Here is a 23,143-nt window from a genome sequence, read left to right on the forward strand (position 1 = left end):
GTGCTACTGAAGCCCAGACACCTGGATCTCCACCTGCCCATGCATCTGCAATTAATTCCTGAAATAGGTACACTGAAAAAGAGGAGCAGTTTTCTTTCATTGTTACTGGGTTTGAGGAGGAGATAAAGACAAAAATACCACCCCTCAAATTTACATTGTTTTACATCTCATTATGAACTACTAATATTTTGCAAATCACAAAGTCCACGAAGAGAAATCTCAATGGCTGAGTCAGGTGAGTTCCTAGGTCTCCACACCAGATAGCAGCTCACAGGAAACTACCAGAGAGAAAGAGATACATCTTTGTTTCTCCAGGAAACAACCCACTCATTCTCATGGGAAATACTGTGTTTTTTTCCCAGACCCAGGTGAACATTCTTGTAAGGAAGAGAAATGCTGGAAATTACTGTGATTCTTTCCAACCATACAGAAAGATATGGCAGACCCAAAATGCAACCCATAATAATCTTGTGCTCATAATAGTGGTTACTTACATGGAATAGAGCTCTTTGGATGCAAATTAACTAATTGACTAAAGTAGAGATGAGGCCATTAGCAATAATTTGTTCATCAACCTTTGATACTGAATAGGGGTCAGGCAGGATAAGTTCCCTGTCTTCCTATTTTCAAAGAAAGACACATTTCTTCCAAACCCCAATCATCTGTCACTGCATTTATATGCTGAAAAACATAAGCACAATTAATAGATTTTTGTTTTCTGCAGTTGTTCTAAAAATTCTACCAGTTTTTGAGGAGAAAAAGCAACCAAATGTACCAAAAACCTCTAGACAATTACTGTGATTTGTGTCTGGGCACATGATAGTTTCTGGCTGACAAAACACCTCACTGGTGCACAGCAAACATCTTAATGAGTTCGAGAGCAGTGACTTAAGAGAGTAGAAAAAATGGAGAATTATCTGGATTTTCTTTTTTTTAATGTTGAGAAGTACTCCTGTAGACAATACTTTTTTCACTGATTTTTTTTTTCTTTTTTTTCTAAATGAAATATTGCATGCCAGGGCACCTCTCTGAGAGCTTGGCAGACTTTAGCTGAACTTGCCTTTGGTGCAAAGATATCACACCGAGAATGTGCGTCTGGGGTTAGGGATATATTAGGGAGTGACAGTTTAGTGCACCTGCAATCTCAGCCACATAATTTATTTAGCAATGTAGAGAAGGAGAATCAAGATCTCTACTTCATACAAGGTTTTAATAGAGAATAATTCAGAAAAGTTAGCCACCATTGCTACCATGTGTGAAGGCCCTAATCTGTAGTCACCTAAAGTGACACCAGAGGTTGAATCTTGCAATCTATCTGCATTTTAACCCTTCCCCCAAAGTTAAAGTTTATTCCACAAAGGAGGTGATCATGACATTTATTCTTAAAAAATACCCACTAGGGAATTGGCCATGACTTATATAAAGAGGATTTAGACAAACACACAAGTGTTTCCCATTTCTCATTTCTACACAGTAGAATACTTTGAATACTGAATACTTTGGAGCACTCAGATGTTGCAAGTGCTCAGCATTATTAGTGCCATACATGTCTTCAGAGATGAAAAGTTACAATAAACAATGTCCAAAAGGACAATACAGAAGCTTATACTGCTAATATTTCACAGTGGGATACTACAAAACCATGTAGGTACTGCTGAGATTACAACATGGAGTAGGAGCAATTTCTTTTCCAATATAATTGGTCACATTCAGAATATTTGTGAATAAAAATTAATCCTAATTGAAATTATGTGTTAAAAGCAACCAAAAATCAAGTCTCCTAAACATAAAATATCCATTTTGGACATTATTTTTCCCAAGATAATTTCTATATTCTCAAAATTTAGTTCCAATAAAAAACTTCAAGGTTTAAGCACATAGGATTACGACTTGGAATCAGGGCTCAGGAAAAACATAATCAACAACATCAATGTTTATAAATTGAATGTTCTAAAAATTTCCTAAACAAAGACATTTTCAAAAGACAATAGAACTTCCTATATGAACATTGCAAACGCATTCCAGAAAGTGCAAAATTAACTGTGAGGAACAAAATTTTTATTTCATAGCATTGAAGAAGTAAAAAATGGGAAAATTTTGAATATACAATTATTAAAGTGTGTGTGCAGTTGCTGTAACAGACAGGATACTTTTGCTGTCTATACATGGCCAGTTTAATTTCTTTCTGAATTTTTGCCACCAAAAGCAAAAGGTATTTTTAGTAAATTTGTTCTAGCATATTAAGAAAAATATCTTTATATTCTAAATAAAGATTTCATGGATCAGCTCTTGCATGCTGTTTATATGCAAGTTTCCTACATTTTGCATTGCTGAATAATTGAGAACATTAGCTCCCAAACCATGAAAAATTCATTTTATCATGATGTATTATTAATCAATTTAATTTACAGTGATCTGAAGAGTCCCACTTTCCATTATGGTGCTTGAAGATACATTTAGACAGTAGCTTGGTCTCTATTATACCACTCTGTCACTCTTTTTCATCTGATAAACTTCTCAAAGTGGGTCATACTCCACAAGCATAATAATGGATAAAATGGATAAAAGAGAACAAGTTGACATAATTTATTTGGACTTCCAAATCCTTTTGAAAAAAGAATCACATAGAAAACCACTGAAAATTTAAGTGGCTGGAGAACAGAGCAAATTATTTGAAATTATCAAAAGCTGCTTAGCAAACAGAAAGGAAAATATTCCATTTAAAAATTGTTTAGTATATAAAGATACTTTACTATTACCATTTAGAGGAAACACTCTTTTACTATTTAAAGCTATTTTTATTTTCACCACATAAACATATTCTTATATTTCACCAAGTTTCAGCTAGTCTTTTAATGTTTACTATAATTTTATTATAAGATAATCACACAAGTGAGTTTGGAAAAAAAGCTCTTACTCTTGCTCTTGTTTATAATTTATTTGTCTAGCATTAAACGAATGCCTTCATTCACTACAGCTTTGTGGACATTTCTCTTCAATTTAAAGTAAATTAAAAAGAGAAGTATTAATGACATGCAAACTCTCATGATTTGGATTTGTTCTTTGATATTTTGTGAAAAGTCACTGGCAATTGAAGTCTCCGCTTATGTGTCAGATGACAATTATATCATCTGGCCATAAATATAAATAATTAACATGCCAGCTAATAATTGAGAACTGCTGACGAACAGTAGAAACATTTAGAGAAACGGCAAAGATTTATCAAGAAGGAAAATTATTGGAAACATCTGCTAAACCTCAAATGCTAAAAAGATCGCACAGGGAAAACAATCTGTATTCAAAGATAGAAGCCTGAAACCCTCATTCACCTTAGAGTTTAACGTAGCTGGGAAGGAAATTGAAGTGTCTTTCAGTTGGTAAGCACAAGGACAGGGTCTGCTAAACGTGAATTTGGAAAAGTTGCATGAAAATCCATGTTGTGAACCCCAGAGACAATAGTGCAGGATGCCACCAGCAGGTGAAGTTTCACTGGAGCAAAGCATGACCAAAGCATTCTCAGACAGAATATCTGAGAGCAGGCAATGATAATAGTCCAGGGCATGCATGAACTCTCCTACAAGGAACAAACAACCAAGCCAGGATAACTTTGCAAAGAAAGGACTTTATATCTAAAGTGTAGAGGCAAAATAAAAAAGGCATTTGTGAATAATAAATAGCAGGGAAAGAACATGGATCACTGCTCTCCTGGATTTATGGCAGACAGATAATGCTTTTTCCTTTCTATAGGAGATTTTAATGTTGGAAACTCAGGACAACAAAAAAACCTGAACTAACTTGTGTAGACAAATAATATATTATATCCTGCTGCCCCTGGAAGTTAAAAGGGTGATATTAAAAAAAATTCACAGTGTTAAAATATTTGTACAAATAGGCTGGGAAAAAAGTCAGCAAAAAGCTGACAATTGGGCAAAATAACCACATGGATGAAATTAGGAAAAAATTTCAAATAGAAGTTTCTGGAAGGCTGCTCAGAAATGCTGACAGGCTGGAGGGGAGAGGGTGTGCCTGTGCCAGGGAGAAGCCCTGCTGCTCCTGGAGCTGGCACCACACTCAGGTGCCTGGGGAGCCTTCAGGGTCAGCTAGAAGCCTCCCCATTATGTGATCAGGGAGGGGGCAGCACTCTGAGAAGGTTTTATTTGAGAAAGAAGAGGGCTACAAGGCAGAAACCTACCCTTTAATGCAGCCCTCCCCCATTCAAAGATGGCTTCATCACAAATTTGTACCTCCTTAAAAAAAAAAAAAATGCTGGCATCAAACATGCATCGTGTCACATCTCTCCTAACAGAAATAACTGCAGACCCTAAACTTTCTCTAGCTGCTTTTTTAAAAAAAGGAGAACAACATATGGCTAAAAAATATGTGTTATAGATGGGAAAGCGGGAGTAGGCTAAGCAACTTGTGAAAGCAAAATATCAGCACTCCCTGGCTATTCCAGGGGAAGCTCCCAAGGTTTATCCCCATTTTCAGGAATTCTGGGACCTCAGGCTCTGCAAGGGATGATCTCATGTAATCACAGAGAAATCAAACACACCAGCTAGTGCTTTCAGCCTCCCACTGCCTGAAGGGAGCCTATAAGGAAGCTGGAGAAGGATTTTTGGCAAGGGCATGCAAGGATAGGACAAGTGGTAAAGGCTTTAAACTGAAGGAGGGGAGGTTTATGTGCAATGTTAGAAAGACACTTCACCGTGAGGGTGGTGAAACACTGGAACAAGCTCCAGGAGAAGTGGTAGATGCAACATTCCTGGTAACATTCAAGGTCAAGCTGGACAGGGCTCTGAGCAGCCTGATCTAGCTGAAGATGTCCAAGCTCATTCCAGATGACCTTTGGACTAGGTGACCTTTGAAATTTTAAAACTCAAAGTATTCTATAATTCTGCAATTTTACTTCAGCCTTGCAATGAAATATCAAAGACTTATGATTATAAACCAAAACCAAATACAAATCAAATATACTTTCCAGGATGTGTACATTCATAGCACTGCATCCCCTCATGAAAGGAAATAGTTTGAAGGGCAGTTCCATGCAAGGCAGAATGGAAGTAATCTCATGGCCTGTTCTGGATCTTTGTGCACAGGTTTGTTCACCTTCTGTAACAATAAAGATTAAAATAAAATACTGCACTGGGTAAAAATATCGCAAGCTCATTGCCAAATTATTTGCACAAGCACCTCAGGTGTACAAGCCCATCTCTAAAAAGCATTACATGACACCCTGAAGTTGTTTGCAAAGGTACACCATTTCCCTGGATTAGATTAAACTGACACTTGTGTTGCTTCAAGCCACAATATTCATATCTATTGGAGGAAACTACCCATCTCTTCTTCTGTTGTCACTGTTTGGTAGAAATGTAACCAATAAAATAATGATTAGAAAGTTTACTCCTATAACAGCAAGGAAAATTATCTATTATTAATATACTGAAAAATCCCTGGCAAGACTTCCTCACTTTCACCAAAAAACCGTGATGTCTGATGATGTATATTAAGCCTCTGCTTCCAAGGATTCCCATAACTTAGATGCTACCAAATTATGCAAAAAACTACTGGAGCATTTCAATTATACTCCTATAACTCCTACCACAACACACAAACACAGACATATACTATTTGGGAGATATAAAGCATCCCTTTCTCCAAAAGAAACCCATGAATTTAATTGCAAAAGCAGAAGACAAATTAATTCCTGATAATTTCCAGGAAACTGTTAGATTGTATCAATATATCAATTTCATATCCTTACTTCACTCTGCAGTGAAACAAGCATAATTTCTAATTCATTTCTGTATTTTATTTCCTATCACACATACACAATCAAGAATGGTTGTGATGATTGTTCATGACTACCCACAGATGACCTTTAAAACTTTTATGTCCAAAAATCTTTGCTAACACAATAGGATGAGGTGTATTTTCACCAGTACCACAGCATAACTAAAATTTAGTGGTGATTCTGGGGTTACAAGCTCAAAAAATACTGACATTACCTGGAACATTCCTTTTTTTACAATTCTGTTATATCTTTCCTGCTTGAAAACAAAACTGTTCAGTCCTTGTTGAAATCCTTCACTGTGAAAAAAGCCTGTGTTGAAGTTACATTGCTTAGCAAAGATGCCCCACCTTACCTGCTTTGTGAATCCTTTGGTTATTTAGAAAAAAAGAATGCCAAAATTGAGCTAAAGCTTGTCATGCCTGCCCCTTACCCTGGAAACACAAGCAGTAAGAACTATGATATGTACACCTAAAACCACAGAAATGTCTACAATTCCAAAGTTGTGATAGCTTGGTAAAGGATTCAGCCATTTTTACCTTCTCCACATCAAATGCTGCTATTAAACTCTACCATAAAAAATAGTATATAATAAAAAGGAATATAAAAATAGGCTGTAGTGGCAAAGAAAAACACCTGTGTCACACAGCACTTTTTTTTTGGAGACAGGACAGCAGCCTGCAATCAGTGCCCATGGCCACATTTATATTCCCCAAACACACTCTCCTAGCCACAGTGCTCTGGTCATCTGCCATGGAGGGATGGCACAAAGCAGCTCACACCGGGAGGGAGGGAGGGAGGGAGGGAGGAAGGAAGGAAGGAAGTGGCGGAAGGAAGGAAGTGGCGGAAGGAAGTGGCGGAAGGAAGTGGCGGAAGGAAGTGGCGGAAGGAAGGAAGTGGCGGAAGGAAGGAAGTGGCGGAAGGAAGTGGCGGAAGGAAGTGGCGGAAGGAAGTGGCGGAAGGAAGTGGCGGAAGGAAGTGGCGGAAGGAAGTGGCGGAAGGAAGTGGCGGAAGGAAGTGGCGGAAGGAAGTGGCGGAAGGAAGTGGCGGAAGGAAGTGGCGGAAGGAAGTGGCGGAAGGAAGTGGCGGAAGGAAGTGGCGGAAGGAAGTGGCGGAAGGAAGTGGCGGAAGGAAGTGGCGGAAGGAAGTGGCGGAAGGAAGTGGCGGAAGGAAGTGGCGGAAGGAAGTGGCGGAAGGAAGTGGCGGAAGGAAGTGGCGGAAGGAAGTGGCGGAAGGAAGTGGCGGAAGGAAGTGGCGGAAGGAAGTGGCGGAAGGAAGTGGCGGAAGGAAGTGGCGGAAGGAAGGAAGGAAGTGGCGGAAGGAAGGAAGGAAGTGGCGGAAGGAAGGAAGTGGCGGAAGGAAGGAAGGAAGTGGCGGAAGGAAGGAAGGAAGGAAGTGGCGGAAGGAAGGAAGGAAGTGGCGGAAGGAAGGAAGTGGCGGAAGGAAGGAAGTGGCGGAAGGAAGGAAGTGGCGGAAGGAAGTGGCGGAAGGAAGTGGCGGAAGGAAGGAAGGAAGGAAGGAAGGAAGGAAGGAAGGAAGGAAGGAAGGAAGGAAGGAAGGAAGGAAGGAAGGCCTGAACTGTGTCACTCCTACCATCACCAAGGTTTAGGAAGATCTATGAGAGCACAGAGTTCCACCTTTGACTGATCTCCACCTTGTCAACCAGACCACAGCACTGAGTTCTCCATCCAATTGTTTCTTCAACATCTCCAGGGATGGTGACTCCACCATTTCTCTGGAAAGTTCACTCCAATGCTAAACAGCCTTTTCTGTGAAAAAATTCCTCCCAATGTCCAGCCTGAACTCCCCTTTTGCAGCTTGAGCCTTTGTCCTCTTGTCCTGCTGACCCCACCAGGCTACAACAGCCACTGTACATTGAAATCTATCAGGATGTTGTGGTGTGCTGTATTGTCCCATTTTGGCCTTCCAGGTCACTTCCCCAGGTGTGCCTATACTCTCTCCCTTCCCCCTTACCCCCATGCTGAGTGAATCCTGTCACTCAGCATTCCAGCAAGGCATCGTGTGGTTGGTCAAGTTCAAAGGATGCCACTCAGGCCCAGGGGTCATTGGCCTGTCTGGGTGTCATCTTCCCCTGGGACCCTGCCCCTCTCACCTGGTTGGTGGCTCACCTGTACCTCCCCTCCCCCTGTCCCTGAGCTTAAAAGGGTCATCAGAGCATGCGGTCGGGGTTCTGTTGGAGCAGGTCCTCACGTTCAGACCTCTGTAACCATGGAATAAACCTCTGGACATTAAACCTTCCAGCAGAATCCTCTCCTTTTTCTCTTCACCATCGCCTGAAGCTATTCCTCTTGAGGTAACGGGGTTCCAACAAGCCTGGTCTTGTTCAGTGCCCAGCTGCAACCACCAGCAAGCCAAGGTATCTCTGGGGTGGTACACCGCAGTTGCTGCCTTTGGCCCAGCAGCGAGGGTCAGACTGGCCCAGGCACGATCCAACTGGTAATATTGGAAGCCTTTTTTTCCAATATCAGTTGATAAGGACCTGGAGCTAGCACATCTCATGTGCCACACAAGATTTGCCTACTGCAATTTCAGGGCTCCAGTATTTGCACCAGTTACCCAAGAGCTGTTTTATTTCCCTGCAAAGAAACATATGCCAGGTATAGAAGCTCCCTTCCCTTCGAAGTTCTGAGCCACCAGTATCACTTGCAGTGTTGTTTCCCACATTTCCACTTTCAGCAGGCAAATGTGAAAGTGGGGAATTCATTTTTTTTAAGATCACCCTTCCTCTCAGAAGGGAAATTTGCACGTGTCACATAACATATGTGAGCATGTTGTGTGCCACACACTTCACTGAATAGTGTTGGCATAGAGCATTTTTATGTAGTGCTTAATGTCATAGGAAACAACCCCAAATTATAATCCCCATGTCTGATAAAACCCACAAGGCTGGCATTAGCACTGGCTGCATTAGTAGTTGCAAACTGCCAGACAAAAGGTGAGTGCTCAAAGCACTACAAGCCCCCTCCCCTCATGAGAAATGTACCTGGTGCCAGTCACTCAGCAGAGATGCAGTGACTGAGAAAAGCCCCCAATAAAATATGCTTTCCATGTGCCACACCAACATCTATCATTGTCAGCTCTGTATGCTACACAGAGCTATATTTTTTATTCTTCAGCTTAAAAAAAAGCACAATGAATCCCAGGCTTTCAGTTTTACAGGATGAAACACCTTGAAAAATTATGTCACTAGCATGCTTCAAAATTTAAAAAAAATTAATAATGAGCTACAAATTGTAGGCTGGTATCAACCATCCTCTAGTCTTGAAAGTCACCTCACTGAGATTAGACATCTTTAGAGCTTATCATGGTTATAAGATAATATTTTCCAAATTCTGAGAAACTCACTATTCTCACTAATAAAACACTTTAAGAACATAGCAGGATGAAAATATTCATCCTTGACATTTTTATGTACCAAAAGCCAAGTGATTTAGGACACAATCTGAGCTATCAGCAGGTGGTTCTATTTGAAATCAAACTGGAAGAGGAGATGCTATTATTTTATACACAAATCTGTGTTATGACACTTCCTCCCATCTTCACATCACTGTGTTTTGTTTTGTTTTCCTGTACAGAGGAAAACAAATGACTTTTGTGTCACTCCCAGTGCAGTTTTAGTTTTCTATTACCTTGCAGAACAATGGATAAAAAGTCTCCCCAAAACAGGGAAGAAAAACAGAATACCTTCAGTGCAGCTATCCCTTTAAAGGCTGTGAATTGCTAGAATAATTGTTCAGGAAGCATGAACACATTTTATATCAAACTAAACTTCCTTCTCAAGCGTAAAAAAGGTTTTGCATAAAGGATTTAAGGAGACAAAGATTTCCTCTGCAATGGAATCGGCTTTAAAATATCTGCAGCAGAGAAGGAAAAAAACCTGGTGCATTTCAAAAGATGATTGCTGGGGATAAGGAAGAGCATCCTTCAAGTGTCTCCCAAACTAAGACTCTGCAGCTGAACACAGAGCAAAATGTTTACATTGGGAATGCTAGGAAGCACCCTGTGGATTACAGAATTGATGACTGAGCACCTCAAGACCTGTCATTCACTAAGCTGAGTAAGAGAAGAGTTTGGATTTGCTTTTTTTTTCCTCCAACCCACTGCATCTCTTGGTTTCTGGTCTCCCTGACTCTACAGTGCTCAGAAGAAAGTCGAGAAACCACAAAGGTGGAAGCCCTGCGTCACAACAGCTCTACAATTTCCATCAACTTCCTCACTTCTTCCCTGTAGCAAAGATAAAATGAAGTACAATTGCTTTTCAATCTTTGAACAGAGTTGTTTAGTGTAGGATGAAAGAAAAATAAATGGTAAGCCAGACACTAGCCCAGTTAAGCTTTGCAAGAAGCAAGTATAAAACTAATTGAAATCACTGGGCTATATATATTTTAAGTCAGTGGAGAAGAAAATGTAATACATAAACCACAGGGTTTGTAATTTATTAGAGAGAGCTCACCACTTCCAAGTGAGGTCTATATATAGAAATTTTTATTGGCCACAGTACATTTTACTTGCAGTCAACATTTTAATTGTTATGATGTTTAATATTTAGCCTGATGCAATAAACTCAGTTTGGGGGATTTTTTTGAAAGCTTCTTTACAGATTTTAGCTGGAATACATTTTATGGATGCAATTGTAAGTAAAAGACTAATATTTTTCAGGGTGAGTCCATTTTTAATGCAATTTTATCTACTGCCTTGCACACACACACACTGACAAAGCTTTATGTATAAATGATGTGATCCTTCATCACCACCATTACAGTGAGTGACTGATGCAGTTTTAGCTGGGCAGAGATGTGGGAGGTTTGATGTAGAGCTATTGTTTCGTGCTCCTTCTTGTCTCTACCTCCACACTCCTGGCCAAGCTATTCTGGTTTAGCAGAGACGGGGCTACAAAAGGAGAAATAGGTTTAGTGGAAGGATCACTGTCACAGACATCTTTTATGAAAAATCCTTTCCTTAGGATTTTTCCTCCTGAGAAGCTGAGAGGCCTCAGATATGAAATGTAAACATTGATTATCTGCTGCTGTGGAATGCAACAGGGGGATCTGTGATTGGTCTCATGGGGATGTTTCTAATTAATGGCCAATTACAGTCAGCTGGCTCGGACAGAGAGTTCAAGCCACAAGCCTTTGTTATCATTCCTTCTTTTTCTATTCTTAGCTGGTCTTCTGAGAAAATCCTTTCTTCTATTCTTTTAATATATTTTTAATATGATATGTACCATAAAATAATAAATCAAGCCTTTTGAAACATGGAGTCAGATCCTCATCTCTTCCCTCATCCTAAGACCCCTGTGATCATGGGCACAGATCACAGACAAGGAAGGATCTATCTACATCTAAGGGAGAGAAGAGGGCCTGATGCAGAGCTGTGGAACAAGATATTGCCCTATGCAACATGGAAAAGCTATTGCCAGCACAGCCATCTGGCAGGCTCGAAAAAAATTCATACTCTGCCTCTTCCAAGTCCTCCCCAGTTGCAAATGGAGGTGCCTATGACTACCAGAGGCATAATGCAAGGACCAAAGCTCTGTGCATATCACCACTGAGAAATTAATTTATCTGTACCTCCTCAGGCTACCAGGATGCCCACTGGGAGGTTGTACATTTTCACTTCTTATGGAAAAGGTAACTGTAGTTCCGGGACTTTGACCTCAAAGTGATTTCTGTAGGTAATTCTTCTGCCCTCAGGTTTTCTTTAGAGACAGAGATTCATCTATGTAAAAGTTGAATTATAGGATAAAATCTATTTTCCAAAAAAAAAAAAAAAAAAGAGAAAGAAGAATAAAAGAGTAGAAAATTACCATTTTCTTCCAGATGATCTAAAGGCACTAATTTAAAAACCAACGTTCTCCCACCAGAAAATCTCTTCTGAAAAGGCACCGAGTCAAACTGCAAATGGCAGTTCTGAGCTGCTGAGGCCCTGACACATCTGCTACAGAGATCTCCCCACACAAACCCAGATCTCCACAGAATTTGCTGAAGCACATATTCAAATCTAGCTCAGCACTGCAGGCAGCTGAGCTTATTTGGGAACCCAGTTTGGGAGAGGCTGGCTGCTCATTCTGCAGCTCCTGCAGGGATGAACCAGTGTGTCTGCTCGTTTGCAGGGGGCAGCAAAGCAGGGGGATGAGATAACCAGAGATAACCAGGGCTGCTGCCCAGCCAGAATCCTCCCAAACACAGCTTTGGGGTCCTGTTCAAACACAAGTGGAAGGAAGAATACTAAAATGCTCAACACTTTTGTAAAGCCACATTTCACTTCACTTTCTCAACTTATAGTCAACATTTTCCAAAGACATCTGAACAGAGCTGGATTCAAATTTCTATAATTAGGCATTGAATAACTCCCATGTACAATATAACCAACAGACCAAACTATCCCAACATACCAAAATTGAAGGTTTTTACTGGGTCCTCCCAATTGTGTGGAGATTTCCAATATACCATCAAAATAATCTAATTACTTCATTTTCTATAGCCACAATTTTTTTAAAGAAAACCTCTTTAAATTTGAATTGTACACGTGTGATCAATAAAAAGAACAGAAACTTCAAGATCCAATTTCCCATTGCTGTTTGAGGATAATACTTTTTCCTACCTAGTGGCATTCCATCTGCTCATCTAAATGTACATTTCCACAATTAGTAAAACCCAACAAAGTCTATGATACACAACCAAAACATGCATCAGACTTCAAAACTGTCCCCCCCTCCATTTCTAATCAGGATGGTGAAGTAATTATGTGTATTTGTCAGCATTTCCTTATTAATGTATTAATTTCTGGCCTTCCTGAGTTAACACCCTCTCCACATGAAAGACAAAGGGAATTTCTGAGTGCTGATTGTGACCCCAGTAAAATCCGTTCAAGGACATTAAAACAGACTTAGTCCAAATTCAAGCCTTCAAAAGCTGTGTCTTTCCACAGTGTCTGAAGAGAAGTTGGGGCATAATTTTATTTAGAAGAGTTTAGTCTTCCAGTCACATCATTTCTGTCACTATTAGATCCCCGACTATAACAGCATTAAATAGCTTGTTACCATGTTGTTTCCTTTCAATGCTTTGAAAAAATAAAGTCTGTCACCACGTATTCCTTCACTCCAAAAATCTATAGCATTAAAAGTAAAAACAAAAGCCTGATAAACACAGCACAGTAAAACAGAATCTTAAGATCATGAATAGTAAGTGACATTAGTAGTTCTACCTTAAAAAAAATGGCAATTTTATTGCTGAGAAATACTGTGCAGTCTTCTAAACTCGTCACTTTTAAGTTTTGAAACATTACAAAGGAATTAAACTGGATTAAGTTAAATCAATATTCTCCTAATAAGAATTCTTTGTAGTTCTAAATTTCTAAGCTTTACATATTTCACTTAAATGTTAAATGGATATTTGACATTTTGCCAGAGAAAGTTTCATTAAATCACTAGTAGGAAAATCTTGATTATCTCATATTACCTCAGTGCAATGATATAATGTGTCTGGTGCTTTTAAAGATGAGACAGACAAATGGCAGAAAAATTTTCATCACATCAAAAATAAACTGCAGATATTTACAACTCCTTTAAAATGAAATTTCTCAAACACAGCTTACTTGTTTCTACTTTATTTTGCTTCATCAGCAAATCATTACCATATTTTTTCTTTTTGTTTTGCATTGAATTTTTGACCCAGCTCAGTATTGCTCTAATCATATTGCCAGTGAACTTTGAAGGGCAGCATAAAGACCTCTTTCCAAAAGCCCAATTTAAATTATTGTGGACACCTCATTCTGTCACCTGAAGCTTCTCCTCCTTTTTGCTGTAAGAAATACAGGACACAGCACTGGAAACCATCCTGTGCTCTGAGCTCCAGCAGCTCCATGAACACAGAAGTGTTGCTACCAAGAAGACAAGGAACAAAATTCCTGCCTTGGCAATGCCAAGGGAAGCTGGAGCAGCTGAGGACAGCAAAGACTGAAGTGGGTACCCCTCCAGTATGACCACACGACAAACATTCTGCCTCCCTGTCCCAGCTCAAAAAAACATCACAACCACTGACAGCATGAAAGAGTTTTTGTGAGGAAAAATACAGTGAGGATGTACAAAAATTTAGATAAACCTCCTGCAGTTTCTCTGTGCATATATAAATATTAGTAGCTTCTCGTATACCACACTGCATGTTCCTTCTGAAAGGATAAAAAATGACTGCATTTTTCTGGATTTTTGTAATAGACAGATAACAGCTATGTATTCCTCTGGAGGAAGTTGAGAAATAAAGGCTGATAAAATATCAGAAAACATTTGATGACGGTCACTGTATGAAAATTAATATTACACAGATTTGTAGATATTAAAAGAAAAATAACTGCAAATTTTATAAATTGGTTTCCATGGAAAGAACATCATTCTTAGTTTCATTAACCTATGAGCAGGACATAATGAATATCCCATATTCCATTAGAAATTATCTATATTTTTAAATACAAATCTCAGTCAGGAATAATTGGGCTACAGAAATGTGCTACAACAGTTGTTTTTTTTTTTTTTAATTGTGTTTGACAAGACATTTGGAATAATGATTGAGACAAAGAAAAAATCTTGGGTTTTTTTGGTTTGGGTTTATTTTTGGTTGAGTTTTTTGTTGGGTTTTGGGTTGGTTTTTGGGTTTTTTGTGTTTTTTAAAAATTTTTTTCCTGTGGTTTGGTTGTCTTAAACATAAAACATAAAACTCTGGAGAGAACATCAAGTGAACTATGAAATCAACTGCTCAGGAGTAAGTCAATGGAGTTGGTACAAACATGGTCTGTGTGCTCTGACAGGAAACTCAACCAATTCAGGTTTGCTTTCATTCTGGTCTTTAGGGATCCTGTGTGGCATTTCCCGACAGAAAGCATTTTTCAAAATTAGTCAGAAATTCTTCAGCAAGCTGAAACGCCTTCACAAGCCAGAGAGGTCCATTTCCAGTCTGCAGCAAAACATTCCTGACTGTATACTCATGGCACCACTAACGGCCACTTTGCTAACCAAGAACTGTGTCAAATTCTGCTAATGGACATGGACTCTAATGATATCCCAAAAAGATATAATATTGCTGCTGTTTTCAAACATCTACATCACTTTATAGTGTCATATGCACTTAGGAATAATGAAAGCTGGAGAATACCTCAGCTTTTAAGAACAGGAGGATTGAAGGTTTACAGGCCCAGTGACTCAAAAACATAGATAAGCTTTATTTTCAAGAAATTTACCATTGAATTTTCACTATGAAGGACTTTTTAGACTATTAACTGAAGCACCATGATAATGTTGTGATAAACACCTCACAAAGAACCACTAATAATAACGTCAGAACACAGTTATTTTTGGTATTTCTAACATTTTTTATGCTTTTGAATCAAGAATGCTGTAAGAAAATTCAGAGTAAAAAATTCTAAAAATATCAGCAAGGTTTTAATGGTTCTTATGCTCAGTTAATTTATATGCAGGAATGTTTTTTATACTTTTAATGAGAAAAAGAGAGCGAGACTCAAATCAATGATTCAGATCATCAATGTATAATAGCTAAGAAATGTATTTTCAACCTTATTAATACACATAAACCAATCACTCTTCCAAACAATAAGATTTGTACAGGTGTCTAAACAGGGTTACTAATAAGCCAGTCAAGATTATTATTCACCCTTGCTGTGCAAAAAAAATGAGCTTGCAAGCACAGAGCTGCAGAAAAATTGACACAACACAAAACCTGAGATCCTCGGGAGACTGTTATCCAAATAATCTTACTCTGGAGAAAGCCTGTGCAATAATGTAGCTTGGAGGGGTAACATCAATTTTCTAACAAGTAATTAGGATTTGCATTATTAATGCAACCGATATTCTTGCAAATTATGTCTAAATACATGCAGATTTGAAAAAAAAAAAAAAAAAAGGAAAACCCACAACATTTAATGACAAGTGCTGTCATTTTTAAGTCTTTCTAATAAAACTATAGATAACAGCAATGCTGAGCTCACCATCTTGGTAAATTTTAATCATTAGTAATTATAAATTGAATGCAGCTGCTGAAGGTTGTGTAGAACTGGGGCGATTAATTTCCACCCCGTGCTCAATACAATGTATTTCTCAGATGAAGCACAATCTAGTCCATTAAAAACCAAAGTGTGCTGAAATCACTTCTGGAACATCATCTGCCTCACCATGTTATCAGTCTAAACAAATTAGGAACGGTTCACGTCACTCCCAGTCAATAGTGGATGAAAGCAGAGTTTACCCACCTTCCACTCAGTCTGGCATTTCCCCACTCTGACCTACTTCAGCTAGGTACCAAATTGCTGAGTTAAAAAAAAAAAAATACAAGCTCTGAGATCTACCAGTAGTAGTGAAAGAGACCCAAACATGGGAAAATTTAACCTTGTTTTCGGTGAAATGAAAGCATGGTTGGAAAATTATGTTCCCCTCCCATCCCCCAGTTTATTGCATCTCTCACTAATTTTACAAAGGATGTGCATGGACACAAACATGGGGAGCAGTGGGGTTGGGGTTACCACCCATTGGAAATTGAAATGAAAGCAGCTTAAATCACTGGAATTTTAACAAAGTGTATCATATGCTCTGTCCCTCAAAACTGAGTGAAAGTGAGCAAAGAAAGGCAAGGTTGTAGATAATTATTCCAGCATGCAAGGGATTTTAAAATTTATCTAATCTTATTCAATTGATAGAATAAACTCCCTGGAATGCCTGCTCAGAGAACATAGAAATCATACAGCTTTTTGCTTGTCTAAAGACCAGTTTAACTGGTTGCTGAGCTTGAGAGAAGAATCCCAAGGCAAATGGCCTTGAATTTTCACATCTACACGGTGGCTGAGCATGCACAGATGTGTGTGGCTAATTAGCTTGTTTCTGTGGTAATCAGATGGAATATGGTGGTCCATCTTAGCCATTTTCTAGACCACTGACCATCCTCCCCCCAGACAGACAAGCTCTCCCCTGAGGTGCAAGGATCCTAAGTAAGCAGGTGGCCTTTCCAGGCTGCAGCCACTCTGTGCAATCAAGTATTTGCTATAAACTACAAGAAGTACCACAAAAACTCAAGTGTCACCAGGCATCCTTTAGACAAAGAACAATTTGAAGCATAGGGGACTATTTCTTTCAACCTTTAAACCCATGCAAAATGAGAGTAGATTTTACATCCTCTTTCTTAGTCTCCTGATACAGTCTAAGTACATCAATTTTAATACAAATATATGGGACAGAGATGAAAGAAGAGGAGATTAATGACCAGGCTTTCCTCTGAAAAAAATGCTCTAACATTTCTATTTGTACATGTCTTCAGAGCCTTCAAATCAGAAAGTGCCTTGACTTAAAAATAATTTATTACTTTGGTAAACAAGATTAATTTAAAGAAAAGGAAAGAGATATTGGGTTATATTTTATCTATAGTAATATAAAATGAAGAAGCAAAAGCCACTACACTGGATATAAGGCACAGATAGTATAAAACATCACATTAATAAAAAGTATCTTAATAAATGAGTAAGTGTTGCCTGTGATACAATCTTTCTGCAGTAACATTATTATCCATTTCTAAGCACAGGAATACTCCATTTTATCATTGTTGGAAGAAAATGTCATTGAAAGCTACACTATTTGATACATGCCCAGTTAATCGTTGTGTTTGCTAGTTGAATGAAACTTGGGAAAAAAGACAATGGAAATTACATGATTGAAAAAACAAACTTTTGATCCCCACCTCTTTATCTCAAACCTAGTAAGAATTCACATCTTTTATCATAGAAGTTTTATCAGGTCTCATTTTTGTTCCTTTCTACAGAGGACAGCAAAACTTCCTTCATGCTAACACAATCAAGTCCCTAAGGATCATGATCCCTAACGTGGAAATTCCAGCTTTGGCTATTGTCCAGCACTGAACAAAGTCATTGTGGCCACAAGCAAATTAATTATCCATAGTAACACCCAAGTGGAATTAACTGACTTCACTGCACCCATTTTGAAGGAGCAAAGACCCTCTCAGTTGGATAGTGACAAATGGTTTATACAAAGAAATTATGTTTTAGTATATGAAATGTCATTTTAGATGTGATGGAATAATATGCTTCATGTTACAATGGCAAAAAAAAAAAGGCTGAGAAGTTTTTGTGTTTGCATAGGCCTTTCTCTGATGAGAAATAAATGTAGCAAGTGAAGAAAAATTCTGACTGGCAATAAGTGGTTAGTAATCAGTTTGAGAGAGAAGCATCCTTAGCACTGTTATTATCTTCTATTTCTGCCATATCATGGGCACAGGTGTAGGTACCATGTTAGCCTGGCAATATATCAGCAATATCATGAGGTAAAACAGAGAAGAAACTCCATTCCAGGTCCTCTCAGTGTGGAGATACACAGACATCACACACTTTACATTCAAAACTTGGAATACATCTCTGGCTTCCCACAAAATTAACATCCACCATCCTTCACTAAATTCTCTTTGGAAAGGCACTGAATTTGTATAAACTAATCCCACATTCATCAGAAAAGTTGCACATTCTGAGCACCATTGTGCAACACATCTACATACAGCAACTTACTTCAAATACTTGTGTTTGTGTTACAGAACCTCATACACTACTGTTATTACTTTCAGAAGGAGTGTCAAGCATTTTTTTCAGTAGTCTGAAGACTTTTATCTAATGAGGGCACCACTGAAGGAATAGTTTCACCTTAGGCAGACTGAGTTCTGTCATGAACAAATGTAGTGCATTATAAAAAAGATGTTTTCCCTGGCCACATCACAATGACAGTCACATCACACCCATTAGAAACCTAAGCACAAAGTCATTACATAAATGCTGTCTCTCTGAAAAGATCACACACTTTTGAAAGCTCTCCAGCCCTCCAACAACCTCCCAAACTGCAGCAGACCATACCAGAGTAAGAAATAAAAAACCTGACTGTCCTCTTTTCATCTCTCTTATGGCTCCTTCCTTCTGTTCCCATCCCCACCAAGCTGAGCCTGAGAAACCCAAGAATACTGCAGAGGTTCCTTTCACTGCTGGGCTAAAAGAGCACCACTGAGGTCTTCAAATACTATTCTCCACCCTACAGGCAAAATTAAAAATAAACACACCCCACTCATCTTCATACGAGAACAAGGTAAAAATCCAAGGTGGATTTAGTTGGCTAAACACAGGAAAATAGAGAGCACGATTTGGAATCACACACTCATTTTATTCTCTGTATATTCTTTGTACAAGCACTCCCTCTTGGACCTTTCAGCTCTGGTCCCACAGAAAAGTTTGCAAAGCCCTAACTCTGCCAGACACTGTGAATTCGAGAGGGTGCATTGCAATTTTTGTCACAACCTACTCTCAACAAATTCCAGAATACCTCTGGGAAAAACAATTACCCTTTTTTGTTGTTGTTGTTGTTGTGGTTTACTTGCTTTGCACGTATTCTGCAGCTAACAGTCTTCTCTGTTCTGCATCTTGCAACTTTCCTTTAAGATCTTCCAAGTGATTGATGCAATCTATTTATAATTGGAACAATTTTCCCCAGTCTTTTAGAAACTTGCTCATGTTACAAAGGTGAAAAAAACCCCTAGTCAGAAATCTGGTCAGCATGGGGTTTTTTTCAATATTTGTGAGATTTAAATAAATTTCTTGCTTTTAGGCAAAAATATAAAATTTATGCTTGGTGCCTTGGACTGAAGAATAAATATTGATCTGCTGAATGGAGTACATGTATCTTTAATTCCAGTGTCTGCACACCCTCAACTACTTTATTATGATTGAACGAAACTCTTACATTTAGAGATTTCTTCTTCATCAATTATATATCACACACTTTATATTTGCTTGCCTTTTCAGAACTTTCAGTCTGGAAGCATGTTCTGCCATCATGATGCTCCCTGAGGATTTGCACATGTGGTTTTCCTTGGGCTGAGCAGGGTCTAACTCACTCCCTGTAAACCAGGGAGCAGATACCAATTTCCTGAGTAGCAAACAAAGTACTGTGCAGTGATCAGGTAGCTTTTTTCCAGAAAGCAAAACAAGAAGGCACCTGCTGAACTGGGGTGCTTTTTTTGCTCTTTTATGTTTTATTAACCTTACATGTTATTTTTCCTGACTTCAACAGTCTTGACTGGGAAAACAGAAAACATTTTCTACTTTGAATAAATTCCTCTTGAATGCATCTGAATGCATGCACTAAACAGAGAAAGCATGTATGTGGATTTATGAAAAATCCATTTTAACCACTTTAGGACAAATCAGTGGTGCTCTGTGTGTTAAAACTGGTACTCATCTGCCATTCAGCCTTGACTGGCTGATCACTCATTTGAATCTGCCCGGTCTACTGTGGTCAATACCACCATGAAATGTAAGTTTAAATCCCTCTCTCTTCTGGGAACAGCCCAAAGGAAAAAAAAATCCTTCAAGCTCTGAAAAATAATTTTCTCCATTCACAATTGATACAGACTACATGAAACATAGTTTAGTGATAAGTTATTTTCATTTATGACACCTCTGTTTTAGCAAAATTACTACACTGGAACATTGGTTTCTTGGTATTTTCTTTCTGGAATCATTAGTTTAGTAAATGTAGCTAACTCACATTATAACAAATGTACTCAGCTAATTCCTACACTTTCTTTCCTCCAACAATTTCAAACAATTTCCTCCTTAGATTTCAATCACTGTGAGTTTCCAGAGTCAACATACTGACAAATGACCAAAACATCATTAACTCAGCAAATGCCTGGACTCACAAACAAAAGAGTGAAAAAAAAACTGAATTTTTTTTTTTTTTTTACATCAGAATTTCAATTTAAATACCAATTAGTAAACATGTAGTAGTAATTTACATGTAGTGATTTGTATTTTAAATTATATAGTTAGGGGGTGTGAGATTTCACAAAAGCAGAAAAAAACCATTATGCCATCAGTGTTTCTATATATGGTTTTCATAGAAGTGATGTCTAAACACAATAAATTGTAGAGCAGAATGGGGTGTGCACTACAGCACAGACAAACATGGCTTCACAGAGCAACTTTTCCATCACTAAAATATTTTCTTTGCCAAAAGTGAAGAAAGAAGTGGTGCCTGTCTACTAAACTAAATATCAAAAAGCTAAGAAAGTTTTCACAAAACATCAGCAATTAACCCAACATCAATAACCGATAATTGGTTGGTGTGTTTAAAATTAAAGGTGAATGACCAAGACAAAAAGGCCTTGAATAAAAGTGATCCTCAAAATTATCTTTTCAATATTTCTTACATTAGGCATTGAAGCTTAGTCTACTTCAAGAGCAAAATTCTAATTTTTTCTGTGTTCTGATAAGGGAAAAGAATTTTCTGTTTCAATGAGGATTAGATAAGTTTATACATAGGTTTGGTGCAGGATTCAGCACTCTGTTGCCTTTGACACAAACTCTATTTTTCTCCCAGTAGGAAAGATGTGGCAGTTCCCATTGCATGGCCCCAACAGCAGGTCCAAAAAAGCTTGGACTTGGCCATGGGCATGAACTATCTGAAATTTGTTGTGTCCACTGGCCACCTCTTGTTCTCTGGGGTTTAATAAAATGCAGGGAACAGCCCTTCAGTACCTGCATCAGAGGCTCCTCCAGTGCAAGGGAGTGTCCAGGGCTACTTAAAACAGCCCTGCTCAGGTCAATAAAACAACTTAGTTATTAAAAGTAATGGTCTTCAAGGGTGTGGCACGCTTTCTGCTGTGGCTGTGCACACAAAGGAGGGGTAGACTCAAGGGAATTACTTGTGGTGATTAATCCAAGCTGAACCCACGTTTCAGAGGTTGGATGTTGAGGAGGAGGGGGCAGTTCTCGTTTCTTTATTGCATTAGTGAGAGAAAGAAAATGGATCCAGCATGGATCTGGGAGACTGCACAGAGAATTCCCACATAGCTTTGGCCAAATCACCTAAGGGCTAATTACAGAATTAAGTAATCTTTTCTATTGTTGGCAGAAGAGAGTCCTGTCAAAATTGGATCTTCAGTGCTGTGTCCCTTAAATCCTCACCTATAAAACCGCATTTAGTGTACATCTGTATCAATAAATTGTGTATATTAGGAGAAGTGTGTTGACAGATGAACATCATTCATGTTAAGACTTCTATGTACACGCATTTGGGGGGTTTTTACCCAGAGTAACTCTAATCTCCTAGAAGTCTCGAAAAGATCACCTGCGCAATTTCAGCTACCTAAATTTAGGTGGGTTTTTGTATTTTTCACCATGAGAAGTGAGCTGGCACTTCAGACTGAAAAATCACTTTCAAATGCAGTAAATAGGTGCAAGTCCTCAGGTGCTCAGGAATGTAATCAACTCACATATCCCTGAACAAGGATTTAAGTGCTTAACTTCAAGCACGCCAAAATCTAAAATGCTCACCTAAAACTTGAAAGGAAATAAAATCAAAATAACACAGGGCTTGATAAAGACATACATATGTAGAAACCACTCATATCTCACCTAGAAGACTCATTTACTGATCAAAGCAGAGCTCCAAACAGAAACACTGGTTGAGCACAGGTATTTTAAGGTCACACCTGATCTGTTCTGCGCTAGTGCTTTGCTTTAACTTCCCTGGGTACAGAACAGCCAAATAACTGATAGGAGGAAATCAGCCAGATGATAAGCCTCTAAAATTTAAATCAGTAGTAGACTTTTCTCCTGGGAACAGTAGTTTGAACTGAGGTAAAAGATAATATCTTGTAGTTTAAAAGCTAAAAAGAAAATAAACTGAGATTTCAAGTTATATGATGCTGTACTACACTGATAAGCCTTCAGGAATTAGCACAAATCAAATACATGCAGAAATGTTATTCAACTCCCCATGGAGCTATTAATGTAGGATTACTGGAGATAGACAGGAACACTTCTTATCCATCTTTCATGCAAAATACCAAAATAAATATGACTAAACTTCTTACACAAACAGAGTTTTTTTCCATGTGATTCTTCAGAGAGTAATAATGACCAAGCCTCCCCAAGAACTTTTCCCAGTTGAAACAACCAATAAGTCTTTTAAGGAGCAGTAAGCAATAATCTGCACTACGGAAAGAATCAATGAATATGGACTAAGGTAGAATAATTTAGGTTGAGAACTTTTGATGTAATGCATACATTACAGATTTATAAATAGTCATATCTTTGTCCCCTAAAATCTTCCACATTCATGGCTAAGAAAGAATGAACATCTCTGCTGGTTTTGAAAGTAATGATGAGATTTTTTATTTTTTTGTGAAAAATCAGGATTTTCCCCCAAATCCTAATTTCATTGAATCATAAATCTTGGGGAACATTTTCATATTTATATCACTTTCCATTAAAAATTTAGCT

The sequence above is a fragment of the Ammospiza caudacuta genome, chromosome 2 (assembly GCF_027887145.1).
Source record: "Ammospiza caudacuta isolate bAmmCau1 chromosome 2, bAmmCau1.pri, whole genome shotgun sequence".
Lineage (NCBI taxonomy): Eukaryota > Metazoa > Chordata > Aves > Passeriformes > Passerellidae > Ammospiza > Ammospiza caudacuta.